The sequence below is a fragment of the Rosa rugosa genome, chromosome 4 (assembly GCF_958449725.1).
Source record: "Rosa rugosa chromosome 4, drRosRugo1.1, whole genome shotgun sequence".
Lineage (NCBI taxonomy): Eukaryota > Viridiplantae > Streptophyta > Magnoliopsida > Rosales > Rosaceae > Rosa > Rosa rugosa.
Window position 1 is genome coordinate 14,030,133 of NC_084823.1, and position 19,418 is coordinate 14,049,550.

At 37.9% G+C, this 19,418-nt stretch overlaps 1 pseudogene; it reads left to right on the forward strand.

Annotated features, from left to right (window-relative positions):
* Positions 1–1,538: 1,538 nt before the first annotated feature.
* Positions 1,539–16,968, forward strand: LOC133742351 (disease resistance protein RUN1-like; annotated as a pseudogene).
* Positions 16,969–19,418: the final 2,450 nt, after the last annotated feature.

Here is a 19,418-nt window from a genome sequence, read left to right on the forward strand (position 1 = left end):
ACCTAGCGTTGAAGAAACTGAATCAGGAGAACTGACAGTATGAATGACTTTGACCGGCAGAAAAAGAAAAAAAGACAATGAATGCATGACAATTAGCTAATGGAAAATTTCAAAAAAAAAGGTACTAATAGAATTTGAGTTATGATGTTTAGAGGTTGAACATTAGATTATAAGAACCAATTCACAGCAGAAAATTTTAAAGTTGCATGATTACCTCCGAAGCAAAGTCCCATTCTTCAGAGGGAGATCTGCTCTCTGCAACACCAAGACAAGAAAAACTATGATAAAAATAAAACCCAAAAAGATCAACATAATTTTAGCTTTCATGAACAAGAATGTCAAGACGATAGTTTCAAATATGAGGAAGCAACAGTGACATTTGGAACCTTACTAACACAACAATATTTTGCCTTCAGCATGCACTACAGGCCTTGGACACATGACCGGCAAGAATTTAAGGATCTTCAGTTAATATAATTTTCTATACATTCAACAATAAGGATCTTCACTGCACCACTGAAACACCCGGCATACAAGACATTGGATCAAGCACAAAACCGAATGCATAGCATGACACATTACATTCAACAATAATGGCTCTTCCTTTTAATGTAGAATGAAAATATGCAGAACCAGACTGTGGAATCATGAGTACTATTGATAAATTGAAGAGGTGCTGGGCAATCACTCAATGGTATTGGACAATCACACAAAAAGCTAAATATAGGATCGATGTGAAAAAGCAATCCACCCTTTTCTGCAAAAATCAGTATTTTAATGAGAATATAAACAAGCAAAACGTGCTCTTAAGCCTAAATGTGAGCATTAATGCATTGCCAAATGCCCAACACCTTAAACATAGAAATGTATGTACAGTAAACCAATTCCAAAAGATGTGCAGTGTGCCAGAATTTAGTTGTCCTTTTCTTTCTCATTCAAGATGGTAAGTAGTTAGACTGTCACAGTTAGAGAGCACAGACGGAATTATGTCATACATCAACAGCATATTCTACCATCAATAGCATTTTAATAAGCAGCTGATGCACTTAAAAAGCAAGCATCATAATTAATAGCATATCAAAATCAATAACAGTTAGCCAACTCTCTAAGCACCAATAGTTTTCATGTTTTCTAGATTTTTCGGGATAATCAAAGCAATATATATATATATATATATATATATATATAGGAAGAAGAGAATAGCTTGAGCAAGAAGCAAACAAAAAGTTGATCTCTTGCCACCATTAATTAATACTTGTGAACTGTAGCAGCTTCTGGAGAAAATCGATCTGGTCCAGAATTTGCATGAAGCTGAAGCTCAAGTGCTTGGGAATTTCTCACAGAGGGACAATGCGGTACTTCCTCTCCCAAAGTCAACCTTCGGCATTCACCCAGCCTTCCTTTTCACCTATCCCTAGGCCAAAGAGTGAAACCGTGCTTTGACGAGTTGGGTTCGCGGGTCAGAATTAAGCCGCTCCAGACCCGGCCCGCTATTCGGGGGTTGGTTTTACTTGGAAAAGTCAACTGCTCGGGGTTGACCCAGCCTTCCTTTTAATCAGAGCGGTGCCAGTTTTTGCAGGGGTCTTCACTTGCAAAATTTAGAAATGGCTCAAAGGAAAGCTCAAGAAGCTTTGTCTCCATCTTCGTCTTCTTCTTCAAAATCAAGACATTGGATGTATGACGTGTTCCTGAGCTTCAGAGGCAAAGACACACGCAACGCGGCACTGAAACAGGCCGGAGTCAACGCCTTCATTGATGACAACGAACTCAGAAGAGGGGAAGAGATAGCAGCCGAACTGGTGCGGGCAATCCAAGGGTCGAGAATCGCTGTGATCGTCTTCTCGAAGAGGTATGGGGATTCGAGTTGGTGAAGATTATGGAGTGCAGAAGAACACTGAGGCAGATGGTTTTCCCTATTTTCTTTAGGGTTGATTGATCCTTCCAGTGTGTAAGTACATTTTGTACATGTTATTTGTTGGCATTCCCATACAAAGCTAGTGAAGTATATCATGACAATTCATCATTGAAGAAGCTGGAAAATGGCCTAATACTGATCTCAAATACGTTACAGGTAAATGCATCTCATGAGTCAGCATATGCATTGGGATTGCAATCTGTGTTGCAATCCTTGAGTCAGTCCTAGGTTTTAGGAAGTTTGTTTTTGGAAAGTATCTTTCTATTCTTCAATTTTATTATGCAAAGATATTTTTCACTAGTTAAAATCGTCCCATTGAAGACCTAATTGATTTAGGTCTGTTTATTTTAATTGGCAATCTTTTGTTAAAAAGATTTTTCCTAATAGGAATCAATTAGGGTTAGACGCATTGATTGTACACGATTCTTTCTCCATATAATTATGAAAATATGGTCTAGGTTTAGAGAGCTTTTAATTTGCATATCATATCAATTTGCATGTGATTGATGCATATATTGTGGGTCTAAACGTACTCTCCAATTCAAATAGTGTTTAAGGAAAAGAGTTTAGGAAATCTTATCTGCATTTAGAATTGTTTTGAATACATATCAGATAAAAGATTGTGATTGCATATTGTTTTGAAAAACCTTTCCATGTTTATCTCAATCGGTGTTTAATGTGATTGGATTGAGGGGGAGTCTTTATCTTCTATAAAAGGTTTTGAAACTGCATTATGAGAGGTAGAGTTTTCTGATTGAGAATTTTAATTGTGCTGCATAGTCTGCACTAACTGTTTTACAAAACTCTCATTGTTTGTTTGATTGATTGATTATACTGCTTGTTCACTGCATTCATCACTTGCATATGTGATTGCGATCAGTGAGGCTTCAAGGCAAGATTGAATCTGAAGGCGTGTCCAGATTTCTTCATCTATACAGATTGCTTCATAGTTGTTTATAATAGGTCTTTTACAGTTGTGAGCAAGTTAGCATTGTTGCTAGTCAATGTGGTTGTGTTGAATACCACTACTTGTGATCTGTAACGATTTGATTCATATTGGATTTGATTCTCGTGTTGGCTACGTTAAAAGCCACGCAGTGAAGTTTCCTCAGTGGAGAGGTTTACACTGCGTCAGCAATTCTTGTGTTCTTTTATTTGTGTTGTTGCTTGTTTGAATAACTGTCATTACTCAAACACTATCAATTTTGTTCCATCCGGTAATTACAATTGGCATCAGAGCGGGTTCTAAAGCTTTTTAGTAGATCCGAGGACATGATGGAACATGAATGTGACAGAGCTGCTAGTTCGATAAATTGTCCCCCATATTTTGATGGTGAAGATTACTCGCAATGGAAGATCATGATGAGGTTCAAGCCTAAGAAAAAGGTACAAAATTTTGCTGTCTCTTCTGTTAAAATGAAAGATGTGGATGATAGTGATTCTGTGGATTTAGCTTTACTAACCAAAGAGTTTAAAAAATTTCTGAAAAATAAAAACTCTTATGCTAGTACTTCAAAAAGTATATCTGAATCAAAAAGGGGGCAATTATCTGAAAAACGTATTGACAAAAACCCAAAAGTCAATAATTTTGATAAAGAGAAAAGCGTTGTTGAAAAACCTATACGTTATGAATGTGGTGGTATTGGTCATATCTCTTCTGATTGTGGAAATAGAAAACATAGCTCACGAAATAACAAGGCTCTTAAGTCAACTTGGAGCGACAGTGAGGAAAATTCTCAAACTGAGAATGAAGAAGAGAATATTGCTTTCATCTCCTCACCTTATCATGAGGCATCTGACGATTCCGACAGTAAAGGTAAGATTTTTGATGTATCAGATGATGAGACTAATGATAAGTGCAGGGAACTGTATAAAGCTTCAAGAGTGATGTTCAAAAGAAATCTTAAACCTGAGAACGAGATTGAGCAAATCAGAAAAGCAAAGATCAAGGCCGAGTTAAATCTTGAATCATGCAAAGAAAAATGGGAAGGTTAAGCTTGAAGAGTCTCAAGAAAAGTTCAACAAATTCTCAATAGGGTCAGATTTGGTTTCCAAAATGATTGGAATTGGAAAACCACACACCAACAAGAAAAGGTTGCGGCATGAAGGTGCAAAAACAAAAGGTGCAAAAATCAATCGTTCTAACTTTGTGAAAGGTGTGAGCTCAAGTGTGCACTCAAGCTCATCAAATGACCAAGAAACTCATCCCCCAACTCTTCCTCAAAATCCTAAATTTGATTCAGCACCTCCACCTCATCAAAGGAGAACTCAGGTAAGTTTTGACAGTCACATCTCTGTGCGTCAGCCCAGGTATGTTCATAACTCAAAAAGTTTCACTCCCACTTGTCATTTTTGCGGAAAATTGGGACACATACGTCCTAGATGTAATATGCTCCACAGGGTCACTCAAAATCAGAGGAAAACATCAAAAATAGGCTCAACTGCATCGCTGCAAGCAGAGCTGAAAGAGCATCTGAAGTTGATTAGCAGGATTGCAATCCCCAAAGAGCATAATTTGAAGCAGAAGCAAATCTGGATTAAAAAAAAAAAGGTTCAAATAATTGTTTTTCTGCTCATATGAATAATCTTGATAATATGCTTGAGCTTGCTTTCGTTCCTACTGAACACAAATTGTCTAATTCGTTTACTAGGCCTTTAGACAGAACTCAATTTGAATCACTTAGAAGCACCGTTGGTGGATGCTCTAAGTATTGATACTCTCACTTCGCTTGATCCATTTTGCATGCATTCATGTTGTATGTCTTCATGGTAGTATAGGTGCATTATTATTTCCGTTTCTGCATTGTTAGGATCAGTTTCTGGAAATTCAAGATTGTGATTTGTATCCCTAAGTGTCTGACAGATTAATTTGAACTTAGATTGACGAGGGCTCTACTCCTTTTCTTAAATCTGTGTGCAATGAGCTGCTTAGCATGTTTTGAATTTGTTCCTGCATCACTCTGTAATTGTGAGCTTGAACAACATATTCTCTATCACCTTGAATCCTCACATGCACACATACTCTAAGTGGTGGTAAGTCATATTTGTTGGTTGGCCTGTTCTCAATACTCTTGTACGGAATATTTCCTTATTTTTGCTGCTCCTTAAAAAAAAAAAAAAAAAAAAAAAAAGAATGTTTTATGGAGCATGGCCAGTGCCAAAGTAAACAGGCCTCGGTCGTGACGAACGATATGAGGATTGGGAAGAAACGGGAATGGTTTGGTCACCCCGGTGGATTATGAGACTATTGACTCGAGTAGATGTGCTCTTTGGGATGTCCTTGTTACATCTAGTACCCTAAAGTCATCTGACTTGGGAGCTGCTAGCTTAATACTCGTTACATGGGTCGTAGTGAACAAAAATGTTATTTTGTGTGAAAGGCCAAAAGAAAAATTCAAAATCATGCCCACACGGTGTTATAAGGGGGAATATAGTTTACGTGCTTAAATTTGTTTCGTATGTGAGGCTTGCTTTTCAGGTTTCCACAAATATTACACACCCCATCTTGAGATATGTTCACTCTTCACAACAAGAGGTATAGAATACTCGATCACCCTCTATCTTACCTTGTGATTGTCGGAATCAATTCACTCGTGTGAACTTATTTTGTTGCACTCTTGTTTATGATTAAGTGGTATTGCTCTTGTTGGAAAAGCTATGCGAATTAAATCTGTTCTTAGCATTTGGATACAACCCACTCATTGTGTGTTTGCATTTCATCCTTGCATCTCTCATCACATGATCACACTTAGGGGGAGTATTGATACTTGGACTATCTTTCTCTGATTGATTCTTCTTGGGCTGGTGTCTATTGCGAAACATCTACTGGTGATCCTCCTTCTACATAGCTTCCGCTACATAAGTTGCATTTGTCATAAAAATGTCAATGTTGCATCGCTTTTTTGTGTGTTCCGTGATGATATCATATTTCTGATATACATATACCAGAGATGGGTCTATCCCATGGACAAAAACTGTGTAAATGATTTTGGTTTCAGTGGTGAAGCCGATCAGGTCATTGAATAGGTCACTGATTACTGAACATGAGAAGTTCAATGAATTTGGAAATGAAAGTGCGCTTGTATGACATGAAACCAAGCACTAATTGGGAGGCAATCCAATGAATGGATGAGGAGATGGCAACGGCATAGGAAACTTTTATGTTAAAAGGGTGTTATAGTTTACCTGAATCTTCTTTTCAATTTCTTTGCTTCCTTTCTGGTTCCTTTTTATGTTTTTAGTGTGTGTGCAGGTCATATAGTTGAGGAAAGATAGAAGAAGATCACTGTTGACCGAAACAGTTTTTCTGGCTCGCGGATCGGTTCATTTTGAACGGCTAGGGTTCACAGCTCACTTGGAACCAGAAGACGTGCCATACATGGATCAAAATCCCCAGGAGTCTATTTTCCAATGGAGTTGACAGATAGAAATTCTGAGTTCTAATGAGTCTGCAGTCTCCAGTTGAGTACAGAAAGGTCTCTAGTTTTCACATCCCTTGGACTTAGAATTCGCGCCACATATGTACGGAAAGCCCTGAATATGAACTTTCATATCCAAGTAGGATCTTTGGATTCTGATTCTGAATGGATGAGCTATAAGCCTCGGAAGTAGGACTGCTGCAAGGTTTTAGCTGAAATCAGTTTGTGACAAGTGATGTTTCCTATTGTCTTTGAGCATTATTGGAGTACCTTGGAGCATGTTTGGCATGGAGCTTATGTTAGGAAGTCAAGGCTTAATTAGCCTTGAGGTTTGTGTCTTTAGTTCGTCTCCAAAGGTCGTGTGCATTGGGAGGTCTACAAGAGGGAGCATTCTCTACTTTTCTTAACTATACTTGTTTTTTGTTGTTTTCTTTTCTCTCTCTTTCTATACTTAAAATCTTTTCATTACATGTGATTATTTGTCAAACATTGAGGACAATATTTGGTTTAAGTGTGGGGGGAAGAAAATTGAAACCTTTTTGCAATTTTTAGGTTGTTAGTTTTGTGTTTTCGATATATATATAAAAAAAAAAAATGATATTCAGTTTTGGAACAAAAATAAGTCTATGGAAGGGTTGTCTTCGAAGTCTGTTGTTGTGTGCTTCATAAGCTAGTTCGTTATCTTCCTCTATCTACTTGACAATGAATTCATGGGTGGTTCTTGCAAGCTCTGGAGTTGGCTGCTGCATTAAATTTTGGAAAATTGGGAAGGCCATAGAGATTGATAGAAGTGGGAAGATACCAATGTTGAGGTTCTGAGTCCCATGCAGGGAATAAGACAAAGGAATATGATGATATCGGAATGAAATATTTGAAGTATGTGCTTTTGTTGCATGCTCCTCTATTCATTCACTCAAGTACGAGCAGCACAAGAGCTGGTATTCTTGGGTTCATTCACAAGTTGTGTCTACATGTTCGGTTTTATTATGTTGTGCTCTCACTTGTTCACTAACTACAAGCTGAAGGTTGCCTTTGTCATTCCTAGACAAAAAGGGGGAGAATATTGGTGAATTTGATCAACTTGTGCTTTGATTGTTTAAATCTTTTGATATTGATCTTGAAATTGTGTTGACATTCCTATGCCTTATCTTTAACTTGCTTTTTACAAGGTGTGTGTGATAAGTGTTACAGGAATTGCAGGCTTCTTCCCAAGTGAGGATCCTCAAGTACTTGTTGAGGGGGAGTTTGCATTAATTAGATGTGTTTTGTATAGGAATGCCAAAGGGGGAGATTGTAAGTACATTTTGTACATGTTATTTGTTGGCATTCCCATACAAAGCTAGTGAAGTATATCATGACAATTCATCATTGAAGAAGCTGGAAAATGGCCTAATACTGATCTCAAATACGTTACAGGTAAATGCATCTCATGAGTCAGCATATGCATTGGGATTGCAATCTGTGTTGCAATCCTTGAGTCAGTCCTAGGTTTTAGGAAGTTTGTTTTTGGAAAGTATCTTTCTATTCTTCAATTTTATTATGCAAAGATATTTTTCACCAGTTAAAATCGTCCCATTGAAGACCTAATTTATTTAGGTCTGTTTATTTTAATTGGCAATCTTTTGTTAAAAAGATTTTTCCTAATAGGAATCAATTAGGGTTAGACGCATTGATTGTACACGATTCTTTCTCCATATAATTATGAAAATATGGTCTAGGTTTAGAGAGCTTTTAATTTGCATATCATATCAATTTGCATGTGATTGATGCATATATTGTGGGTCTAAACTCTCCAATTCAAATAGTGTTTCAGGAAAAGAGTTTAGGAAATCTTATCTGCATTTAGAATTGTTTTGAATACATATCAGATAAAAGATTGTGATTGCATATTGTTTTGAAAAACCTTTCCATGTTTATCTCAATCGGTGTTTAATGTGATTGGATTGAGGGGGAGTCTTTATCTTCTATAAAAGGTTTTGAAACTGCATTATGAGAGGTAGAGTTTTCTGATTGAGAATTTTAATTGTGCTGCATAGTCTGCACTAACTGTTTTACAAAACTCTCATTGTTTGTTTGATTGATTGATTATACTGCTTGTTCACTGCATTCATCACTTGCATATGTGATTGCGATCAGTGAGGCTTCAAGGCAAGATTGAATCTGAAGGCGTGTCCAGATTTCTTCATCTATACAGATTGCTTCATAGTTGTTTATAATAGGTCTTTTACAGTTGTGAGCAAGTTAGCATTGTTGCTAGTCAATGTGGTTGTGTTGAATACCACTACTTGTGATCTGTAACGATTTGATTCATATTGGATTTGATTCTCGTGTTGGCTACGTTAAAAGCCACGTAGTGAAGTTTCCTCAGTGGAGAGGTTTACACTGCGTCAGCAATTCTTGTGTTCTTTTATTTGTGTTGTTGCTTGTTTGAATAACTGTCATTACTCAAACACTATCAATTTTGTTCCATCCGGTAATTACACAGTGTGAGAAGACAAACTGGTAGTTTCGCAGAGGCGTTTCAGAAACATGAAGAGCGTTATTTGGAAAAGGCACTCAAGTGGAGAGCTGCTCTTACTGAAGCCGCAAATTTGTCTGGCTGGGATCTGAGTAACACTGCAGATGGGTAATAATTGCTTCTTTTATTGGTCTTTACAATATCGATTTTCCCTTCTTGAGTAGTAACTTATTTATTGTGAATCTTCTACTTGTATGTTGAGTCTTAGTTCTGCTTCTCAACTTAATTTCCAGGCATGAAGCAAAGTTTATCACCAAAATTGTTGCGGAGATTACTAGACACTTGAACATGCAACACACACCTATTTGAAGCTGTCTACCCGGTTGGAATCGACTCTCGGGTAAAAGATATGAGTAAGCATTTAGGTGCTGGCCTAGATGATGTTCGTATGGTTGGAATTTGGGGGATGGGTGGAATAGGGGAAAACAACTATTGCCAAAGCCGTATATAACAAATTTTGTGATAGCTTTGAAGGTAGTAGTTTCCTGGCAAACGTTAGGGAAACTACAAAACAACCAAATGGTCTTGTTCGTTTGCAAGAACAGCTTCTCTGTGATGTCTTGAAAACAACCAAGATAAAGGTTGGTAGTGTTGATAGAGGGATCAATCTGATAAAAGAAAGACTTCGATGTAGAAGGGTACTTGTCATAATTGATGATATAGATCAACTGGACCAGCAGTATGCAATAGCTGGAAACAGTGACTGGTTTGGTTTAGGAAGTAGACTTGTTATCACAACCCGAGATGAACGTTTGCTAAATCAACTTAGAGTGGATTCAATATATCCGGCTCCAGAAATGAATGAAACAGAGGCTCTTGAACTCTTTAGTTGGCATGCCTTCAGAAATAGTCATCCTGATAAAGAATATTCTGAACTTTCAAGTAGTATAGTTGCTTGCTATGGAGGCTTGCCACTAGCTCTTGAAGTTTTAGGATCTTTTCTGTTTGGAAGAAGCATGGCCCAGTGGAAAAGTGCATTGGAGAAATGGAAGACAATTCCTCATGGCCAAATTCAGGAAAAGCTCAGAGTAAGCTTTGACGGCCTAAATGATGAGACAGAGAAGAATATATTTCTTGATATATCTTGTTTCTTTATAGGAATGGACAAGAACTATGTCAGACAAATATTGGATGGTTGTGGTTTTTTTGTAGAAATAGGAATCAGTGTCCTCCTTGAGCGACGCCTTGTAACTGTGTGTGAAAAGAACAAGCTGATTGAAAATACAAGGACAGAATATGATTTTCTGGAAAACGAGGATTGCAGTGTATGGATCAATCCCTACTGGGCAGATATCAGAAACAATGAACCAAACTCCAGACTTTTGGTTACGCAGTGAAAATCTCAAAATATGAGATTAAAAAACACTACGGGGCTCTTACTCATGAGAACCCAAAATAAAGATCATCATATTGAAAAGGATATGTTCTTTTACAAACTTTGAATATAGCACTAGCTCGGCTATAAGATTCACACAAAATCCAATACAAAGTTTGTCTTCGTTCTTGAACTCCTTCACTTGAACAATCTTCAAATCTTGTTCTTCTTTCTTCACAGTCTCCCTACTGATCTTGAGAGAGTATTATGCATATGAAATTATGATCACAAACACTTATACATGGACCAAGTGTTTTGACTCTATGTGAAGACACAAACTCAAACAACCATGCAAGACTCAAACCAAAAATTCTTGCGTCTCTCAGAGTGGTGTTTTGCCAAGTATATTCCTGCAATATATATTCAACCAGCGGCAACCACTCAAACAAACCATAAACAACCCTAATTAGACTTCTAATAGGAAAGAGCTTTTATTCCAAGATATCCACAAAATCCTAAAAACCCTAGGGAACCAATTACACAATTTTATAAACAGAAAAATATCTTTAAATAAAGAAAGTTAAACCTCAAAGATATTTTCCCGTTTTGTATGGAATGCCAACACACCAAGTTAATCAAAACTTGTACCTACAATCTCCCCCTTTGGCATTCCTATACAAAACATAAATTATGACAAACGCTCCCCCTCAACAAGTACCGAAGGAACATCACAACTCTTCATCCATTCATACCTGAAACATTTCTTAAAATGCATATAGAATAACGTTATCACAATTATGAATATGCTTTCTCCCCCTTTTTGAATAGGAATGACAAAGGTAACTTACGTAGCGGAAGCAATGTAGAAGGAGGATCACAAATAGATAGTGCATAATAGACAGTAGCCCAAGTCAAATCAATCAGAGGAAGATAGTCCAAGTATTAATACTCCCCCTAAGTGTAATCATGTTATGAAAGATGCAAGAATGAAATGCAAACACACAATGAGTGGGTTGTATCCAAATGCTAAGAACAGATTTAATTTGCATAGCTTTTCCAACAAGAGCAATACCACTTAACCATAAACAAGAGTGCAACAAAATAAGTTCACACGAGTGAATTGATTCCGACAATCACAAGGTAAGATAGAGAATGATCGAGTATTCTATACCTCTTGATGTGTAGAGTGAACATATCTCAAGATGGGGTGTGCAATATTTGTGGAAACCTGAAAAGCAAAGCTCACATACGAAACACATCTAAGCACATAAACTTTATTCCCCCTTATAACACCGTGTGGGCATGATTTTGAATTTTTTCTTTTTGCCTTTCACACAAAGTAACATTTTTGCTCAAGAAGACTACGACCCATGTAACGAGTATTATGCTAGCAGCTCCCAAGTCAGATGACTTTAGGGTACTAGATGTAACAAGGACATCCCAAAGAGCACATCTACTCGAGTCAATAGTTTCACAATCCACCGGGGTGACCAAACCATTCCTGTTTCTTCCCAATCCTCATATCGTTCGTCACGACCGAGGCCTGTTTACTTTGGGAATAGCCTGGCCATGCTCCATAAACCAATAATTTTTTATTTATTTATTTATCAAGGAGCAACCAACAAGAGTAATTTCGTACATGAGCAATGAGAACAAGTCAACCATCAATTAAGACTTACCACCACATAGAGTATGTGTGCAAGTGAGGTTGCAAGATTGTAAATAATATGTTGTTCAAGCTCACAATTACAGAGTGACGTAAGTACAAGTTCAAAACGTGCTAGGCACCTTATTGCACAAAGATTTAAAGAAAAGAGTATGGCCCTTGTCAATCTAAGTTCAAAATAATCTGTCAAACACTCGGGGATACAAACCACTATTTTTCAATCCTAAATTTTCAGAAACTGAACCTAACAATGCAGAAACGTAAAGAAAATGCACCTATACTATCATGAAGACATACACCATGAATGCATGCAAAATGGATCAAATGAAGTGAGAGTATCAATACTTAGAGCATCCACCAACGGTGCTTCTAAGTGATTCAAATTGAGTTATGTCTAAAGGCCTAGTAAACGAATTAGCCAATTTGTGATCAGTAGGAACAAAAGCACGCTCAAGCATATTATCAAGATTATCCATATGAGTAGAAAAATGATTATTTGAACCTTTTTTAATCCAGATTTGCTTCTTCTTCGTTTTTGTTTCCAGATCCACGGGGATTGAAGCCAGCTTTGCAATCCTGGCGATCAGATTCAGACCTTCTTTCAACTCAGCTTGCAGCGAAGCAGGTGAGTTAATGCTCAACGTTTTCCTTTGATTTTGAGTAACCCTGCGAAGCATATTACACCTAGGACGAATGTGTCCTAATTTTCCACAATAATGACAAGTAGGAACAAAGTTTTTGGAGTTGTGAATATACCTGGGCTGACAAAGTTTGTCAGGACTTACCTGAGCAACCTTTTTATAGGTTTGAAGATCCAATTTACATTCTGGTCTTTTGGGCAATTTGGGACCAGAATCAATGTCATCTGATGCATGTGATTGACTCAACGAATTTTCACCTTTTACAAAGGTCAAAGGCTTGCACGACTCACCTTCAAACCCTAACCCTTCTTTGTTGCCGTGAGTTTTACCAAATCCTATCATCTTGGAGACCTTTTCAGACCCTATGGAGAACTTGTTGAAGCTTTCCTTGACTTTAAGCAACTCATCCTGCAATTTCTCATTTTCAAGGGTTAGTGAAACATTTAAAGTGGATTGAGCCTTGACTTCAACCTACAAAACTTTAATTTTATTAATGAGATCACCATGTTCCTTGTCCCCAACTTTAGACTTAACCTCATCCTGCAAAACTTTTATCTTATCAACAAGGTTAGTACGCTCAACATTCCATTCTTTTAGAGAAGTTTCAAATTGTAGCTCAATTTTCTCTTTTTCTTCTCTTAAAGAATCAACTTCTTTTTCAAGTGTATAATTTTTTCGAAGAACAATTTTCAAAGCATGATATAATTGCTTACACTTGACATTTGTTTCTTCATCAAGGGTATCATCTTCTAAGTCAGAATTATCAGAAACATCAATATTAAGAGAGGAAGTAAGAGCAAGATTTACCTCTTCACCATCTGACTGAGAGCCTTCATCACTATCACTCCAAGTAGATTTTAGAGCCTTGTTTCCACGCAAATTATACCTTTTATTGCCACAATCGGCAGCAAGGTGACCAATTCCACCACACTCAAAGCATTTAGGTTTGTTAGGCAAAATTTTCGAAGAGTTTCCAAAGGATTTTTTATTTTTCAGAAAATTTTTGAACTCTTTTGTCAACAACGATAAATCCACATAATCATCAACAACATCTTTATTTTTAACAGAAGAGAAAGCAATATTTTTTACCTTTTTCTCGGGCTTGATCCTCATCTCAAAGGTTTTGAGATTACCTATAAGTTCGTCAAGAGAATAGGTGTCCAGGTCATGAGTCTCCTCTATTGCAATTTGCTTGGCTTGAAATTTTGAGGGAAGAGCTCTGAGAAATTTCTTGACTATTCGATGCTCCTCAAATGGATCATCAAGGCTACAACATTGGTTTGTCACATTGAGAAGTCGAGCATGAAAATCATCAATTGATTCATCTTCCCCCATGGTCATGTTCTCAAATTCCAATACGAGTCTTTGAAGCTTTTGACCTCTAACCTTCTTGTTTCCCTCATAAGTAACCTAAAGTAGATCCCAAGCTTGTTTGGCTGTGTCACAGTGGCTAATTCTCATCCTCTCTTTCTTGGACAAAGCTGTGAATAGTGAATTCCTTGCCTTAAAGTCACAAGTTCTATCACGAACTTCTTCTTCTGTCCATTCCTTCCTAGGTTTGAGAACCCTTGCAGAGGACCCTTCTACTTTCTTTGATTCTTCGGCCTTGGTTGGGTGTTCCCATCCATTCTCAACTATATTCCACATGTTTTCATCTTGAGAGTAGAGAAAAGCCCTCATCATAATCTTCCATTGTGAATAGTCTTCACCATCAAACAAAGGCGGACAATTTATAGAACTAGAGGCTCTGTTATATTCACGTTCCATCCTTGACCACGGATCAACTAAAAAAGCTTTAGAACCTGCTCTGATGCCAAATGAAAATACAAGGACAGAATATAATTTTCTGGAAAACGGGGATTGCAGTGTATGGATCAATCCCTACTGGGCAGATATCAGAAACAATGAACCAAACTCCAGACTTTTGGTTACGCAGTGAAAATCTCAAAATATGAGATTAAAAAACACTGCGGGGCTCTTACTCATGAGAACCCAAAATAAAGATCATCATATTGAAAAGGATATGTTCTTTTACAAACTTTGAATATAGCACTAGCTCGGCTATAAGATTCACACAAAATCCAATACAAAGTTTGTCTTCGTTCTTGAACTCCTTCACTTGAACAATCTTCAAATCTTGTTCTTCTTTCTTCACAGTCTCCCTACTGATCTTGAGAGAGTATTATGCATATGAAATTATGATCACAAACACTTATACATGGACCAAGTGTTTTGACTCTATGTGAAGACACAAACTCAAACAACCATGCAAGACTCAAACCAAAAATTCTTGCGTCTCTCAGAGTGGTGTTTTGCCAAGTATATTCCTGCAATATATATTCAACCAGCGGCAACCACTCAAACAAACCATAAACAACCCTAATTAGACTTCTAATAGGAAAGAGCTTTTATTCCAAGATATCCACAAAATCCTAAAAACCCTAGGGAACCAATTACACAATTTTATAAACAGAAAAATATCTTTAAATAAAGAAAGTTAAACCTCAAAGATATTTTCCCGTTTTGTATGGAATGCCAACACACCAAGTTAATCAAAACTTGTACCTACACTGATGATGCATGATTTGCTTCGAGACATGGGCAGAGAAATTGTTCGTGCAAAATCCCCTGGTGACCCTGGAAAGTGTAGTAGATTGTGGCATCCTAAAGATGTTACAGATGTATTGACAGAACATTCTGTAAGTACTTTCCCAATGAACTTTATTGTAAATGCATGTAATACAACAGAGTCATATACATCACATTTAATAATTGTATTCCCTGGATATCTACGTAATCTAGTTGGGTAGTTTCATTTGCCATATCATTGAGTGTTCTGCAGTTGCATTTAATTGGGTTCAGTGGCACCAAGCAACGCCGAAATGCGGAAAATTGGAATCTATATACTGCATTGATTTGCAAAACTCTTATCAGAGCTTCTGTACCTCTCTTTTGGTTCATGCATTCATAACTCTGATTCATCTGTGTGGGTTACTTTTTACATGCACCACTATTTTCATACTTGCTGCCTTTGGTTAACAGGGAACTGAAGAAATTCAAGGGCTCACTCTAAGTTTGCTAGGATCCGATAAGACTAGTTTCAGTACACATGCATTTGCAAATATGAAGAGATTAAGATTGCTCCAACTCAAATTCGTGCAGCTCAGTGGAGGCTTTGAGCATCTTTCTAACAAGTTAAGGTGGCTGTGCTGGCATGGGTTCCCTCATAAATTCCTACCGAACAACTTTAATCTATCAAATGTAGTTGCTATTGACCTGAAATATAGCAAACTTGTACAAGTTTGGATGAAATCTCGGGTACAATATCCTTAAACAAATTAATAATTATTTCATTATACTTGGTACTTGTTTACATCATGTTTCTTATCTCTGTTGTATTTCTAGTTGAATTTGGATTTCTTTTTCTGTCTAACAGATGCTTAAGAAGCTGAAGATTCTAAATCTCAGTCATTCCCATTACCTGAGACAATCACCAGACTTTTCAAAACTTCCGAACCTCGAGAAGTTGATACTCAAAGGCTGTAAGAGTTTGTCTGAGGTTCACCAGTCCATTGGAGATCTTGAAGGACTTGCTTTGGTAAATCTTCAAGACTGTAAGATGCTCAGGGAGCTCCCAGTAACTTTCTCCAAGTTGAAAGCTATTGAAACTCTTATTCTTTCTGGCTGTGCAAAATTTGAAAAGTTGACTAAGGACTTAGGTGAGATGGTATCCTTGAGAACTCTGCTAGCAGATGACACAGCCATAAGAGAAATACCATCTTCCATAACACAGTTGAAAAACCTTGAATATTTATATCTATGTGGCCTGAAACAGCCACCATCTAAATGGTTTGTGACTAGCTTCTGGTCTCATCTGTTGCCAAGAAGATGTGTAAAATTTCCTCCATCCTTATCAGGTTTATACGCTTTAAAAGAACTGTATGTTAGAGACTGCAATTTAACCGACAGTTCAATTCCTAAGGATATTGGGAGTCTATCTTCTTTGGAAGAATTGGATCTTGGAAGAAACTGTTTTGTTAGCCTTCCATGTCTCGGTGGTCTTTGCAAGCTTACAAATCTCAGATTGGATAGTTGCAATTTAACTGAAGCAGCAATTGAAGCTACGAATCTTTGGAGTCTACCATCTCTAGAATATTTGGATCTAAGTTGCAATAGTTTTCGTAGCCTTCCCAGCCTCAGTGGAGTTTCCGAGCTAATCACTCTAATTTTGGATAATTGCACAAGTCTCTATGCAATCCCAGAATTACCAATAAATTTGGCCGTGCTGAAAGCAGATGGTTGCACTGCACTGGAAAGAATGCCAGATTTTTCAGAAATGTCGAGCTTGTGTCGGTTGAATCTCAGAGATTCTTCCAAGCTAATTGAGATTCCCGGCTTGGATAAGCCATCCAAGTCCATGCTACAGATTCGAATGGAAGGGTGCACAAATATCAGTGAAACTGTTAGGGAGAGCATACTACTACAGGTCTCTCTCTCTCTCTCTCTCACACACACACACACAACACACACACACACAAGCATTATGGCACTCATAAGCATAAATTGCTTATGCAATCTTTGCTCCACATGGTACATGGGTGGAGTTATGCTAGCAACTATGGTGGCATTTATCTCCCAGGAAATGACATTCCTGAGTGGTTCACATATGTCGATGATGGTGGCCGTGTCTCTTTTCAAGTGCCAGGTTGAATTGGATTCACTAACAAAGAGACAGGTATTTGGGCCTATAACGCTGACACCCCCAAGTATAAAGCCTGTTGGCCATAAATGGGTCTTTGTTAGAAAGCGTAATGAGAAAAATGAGGTTGTTAGATACAAAGCCTGCCTTGTGGCGCAAGGTTTCTCACAACGCCCTAGAATCGACTACGAGGAGACATATTCTCCCATAATGGACGTTATAACGTTTCGCTACCTTGTCAGTTTGGCAGTTTCCGAAAAATTTGACATGCAGCTTATGGATGTGGTTACATCATATCTCTATGGGGATCTAGATTCAGAGATATATATGAAGGTTCCAAATGGACTTCAATTACCCAAGTCAAGTGGCTCTAAACCACGGAGCGCGTTTTCAATAAGATTGAGACGCTCACTATATGGATTGAAACAATCCAGACGGATGTGGTATAACCGTCTAAGTGACTACTTGATTGGGAAGGGTTATGTCAACAATGAAATATGCACATGCGTGTTTATAAAGAGGACAAGTTCCGGATTTGCAATTGTAGCAGTTTATGTCGATGACATGAACCTAATTGGAACTCTAGATGAGTTAAAGGAAACTGCTAAGTACTTGAATTCCGAATTTGAGATGAAAGATCTTGGGAAAACACGGTTTTGCCTCAGACTAGAACTCGAGCACCGTAGTGATGGGATTATGATCCATTAGTCAGCATATACTCAAAAATTATTAAGGCTCTTTAATGACGATAAAGCAAAGCCTGTGAGTACTCCCATGATCGATCGTAGTCTTGAGCCTGAAAAATATCCGTTTTGTCCAAGGGATGAGGACGAAGACTTATTAGAGGCTGAAGTGTCGCAGTGAACTTGTTAGCTCGATACAGTTCTGCGCCAACACGCCGCCATTGGATTGGCATAAAGACAATCTTTCGATACTTGAGAGGTACGATTGATATGGGCTTATTCTATCCCTACAGAGAGAAAAGAAATAACGGAAGTGTGGGATCAGACTCCACAAGGCAAAACGCCACCTTCCGTGCTCCTCCTCCCTTCCATCAAAATGACAACGATGTCTTAATGGGTTTTGCTGATGCAGGGTATCTCTCTGACCCTCACAAAGGTCACTCCCAAACGGGTTATGTCTTTACCATGGGAAGCACTGCGATATCTTGGAGGTCTACAAAGCAGACCCTTGTTGCTACTTCCTCAAATCATGCAGAGATTATCGCTCTACATGAAGCCGTGCGAGAATGCATATGGCTAAGGTCTGTAGTTAGACACATTCGAGGAACTTGTGGTTTGAAGTCTACCACAGATGAACCTACATGCATTTATGAAGATAATACAGCTTGTATTGAGCAAATGAAGTTAGATTTCATCAAGGGCGACAACACCAAGCATATATCGCCTAAGTTCTTTTACAATCAGCAACAACAAATACTTCTAAATATTGAAATGAATCAAATCCGTTCAGAGGATAATGTAGCAGACTTGTTTACCAAGTCGTTACCTAAATCCACCTTTGAGAAACATGTGAAGAGCATCGGATTAAGAAAGTTATCCGAACTCCCATAATTGTAGAAATCAGGGGGAGACCTTGACATCAGGGGGAGGTATGATGTCTACATGTTCGATCTCGAAGAGTGAAGGACGTGTTGTGCTCTTTTTGCCCTTCGATCAGTGTTATTTTTGTCCCACAGAGTTTTTGTTACCTGGCAAGGTTTTTAGTGAGGCAACGATCAAAGCGTCATCACCGAGTTTGAGCGGCACAAGGGAGAGTGTTGAAGGATGTCGACTACTCCACATTCACGTGCGTTGTGCTCTTTTTCTCCTTTGACCAAGGTTGTTTTTTCCCACAGGGTTTTTATTACTTGGCAAGGTTTTTGACGAGGCAACTTAGAATCGCATAGCAGAGGCAACACTATTGACATGGAATATCCAAGGGGGAGTGTTGTGAATGATAATGACTATTCATGCAATAGGTATTGCTTAATGTATGCGATTGCAGACTCGTAATGTATGTGATTGACAGACTCGTAATGTATGTGATTGACAGACTCGTAATGTATGCGATTGACATACTTGTAATGTGCGATTGATTAGTATAGCTATTATGTATTGTCTTTTGTATACATGATGTAACCCTATATAAACCTCATGGTGAGATGAATACAATACATTTTTCCAATTCTCTACAACAAATATTAGGAAATAACTGACCTCGATCATTGACACCTACCAATTGCA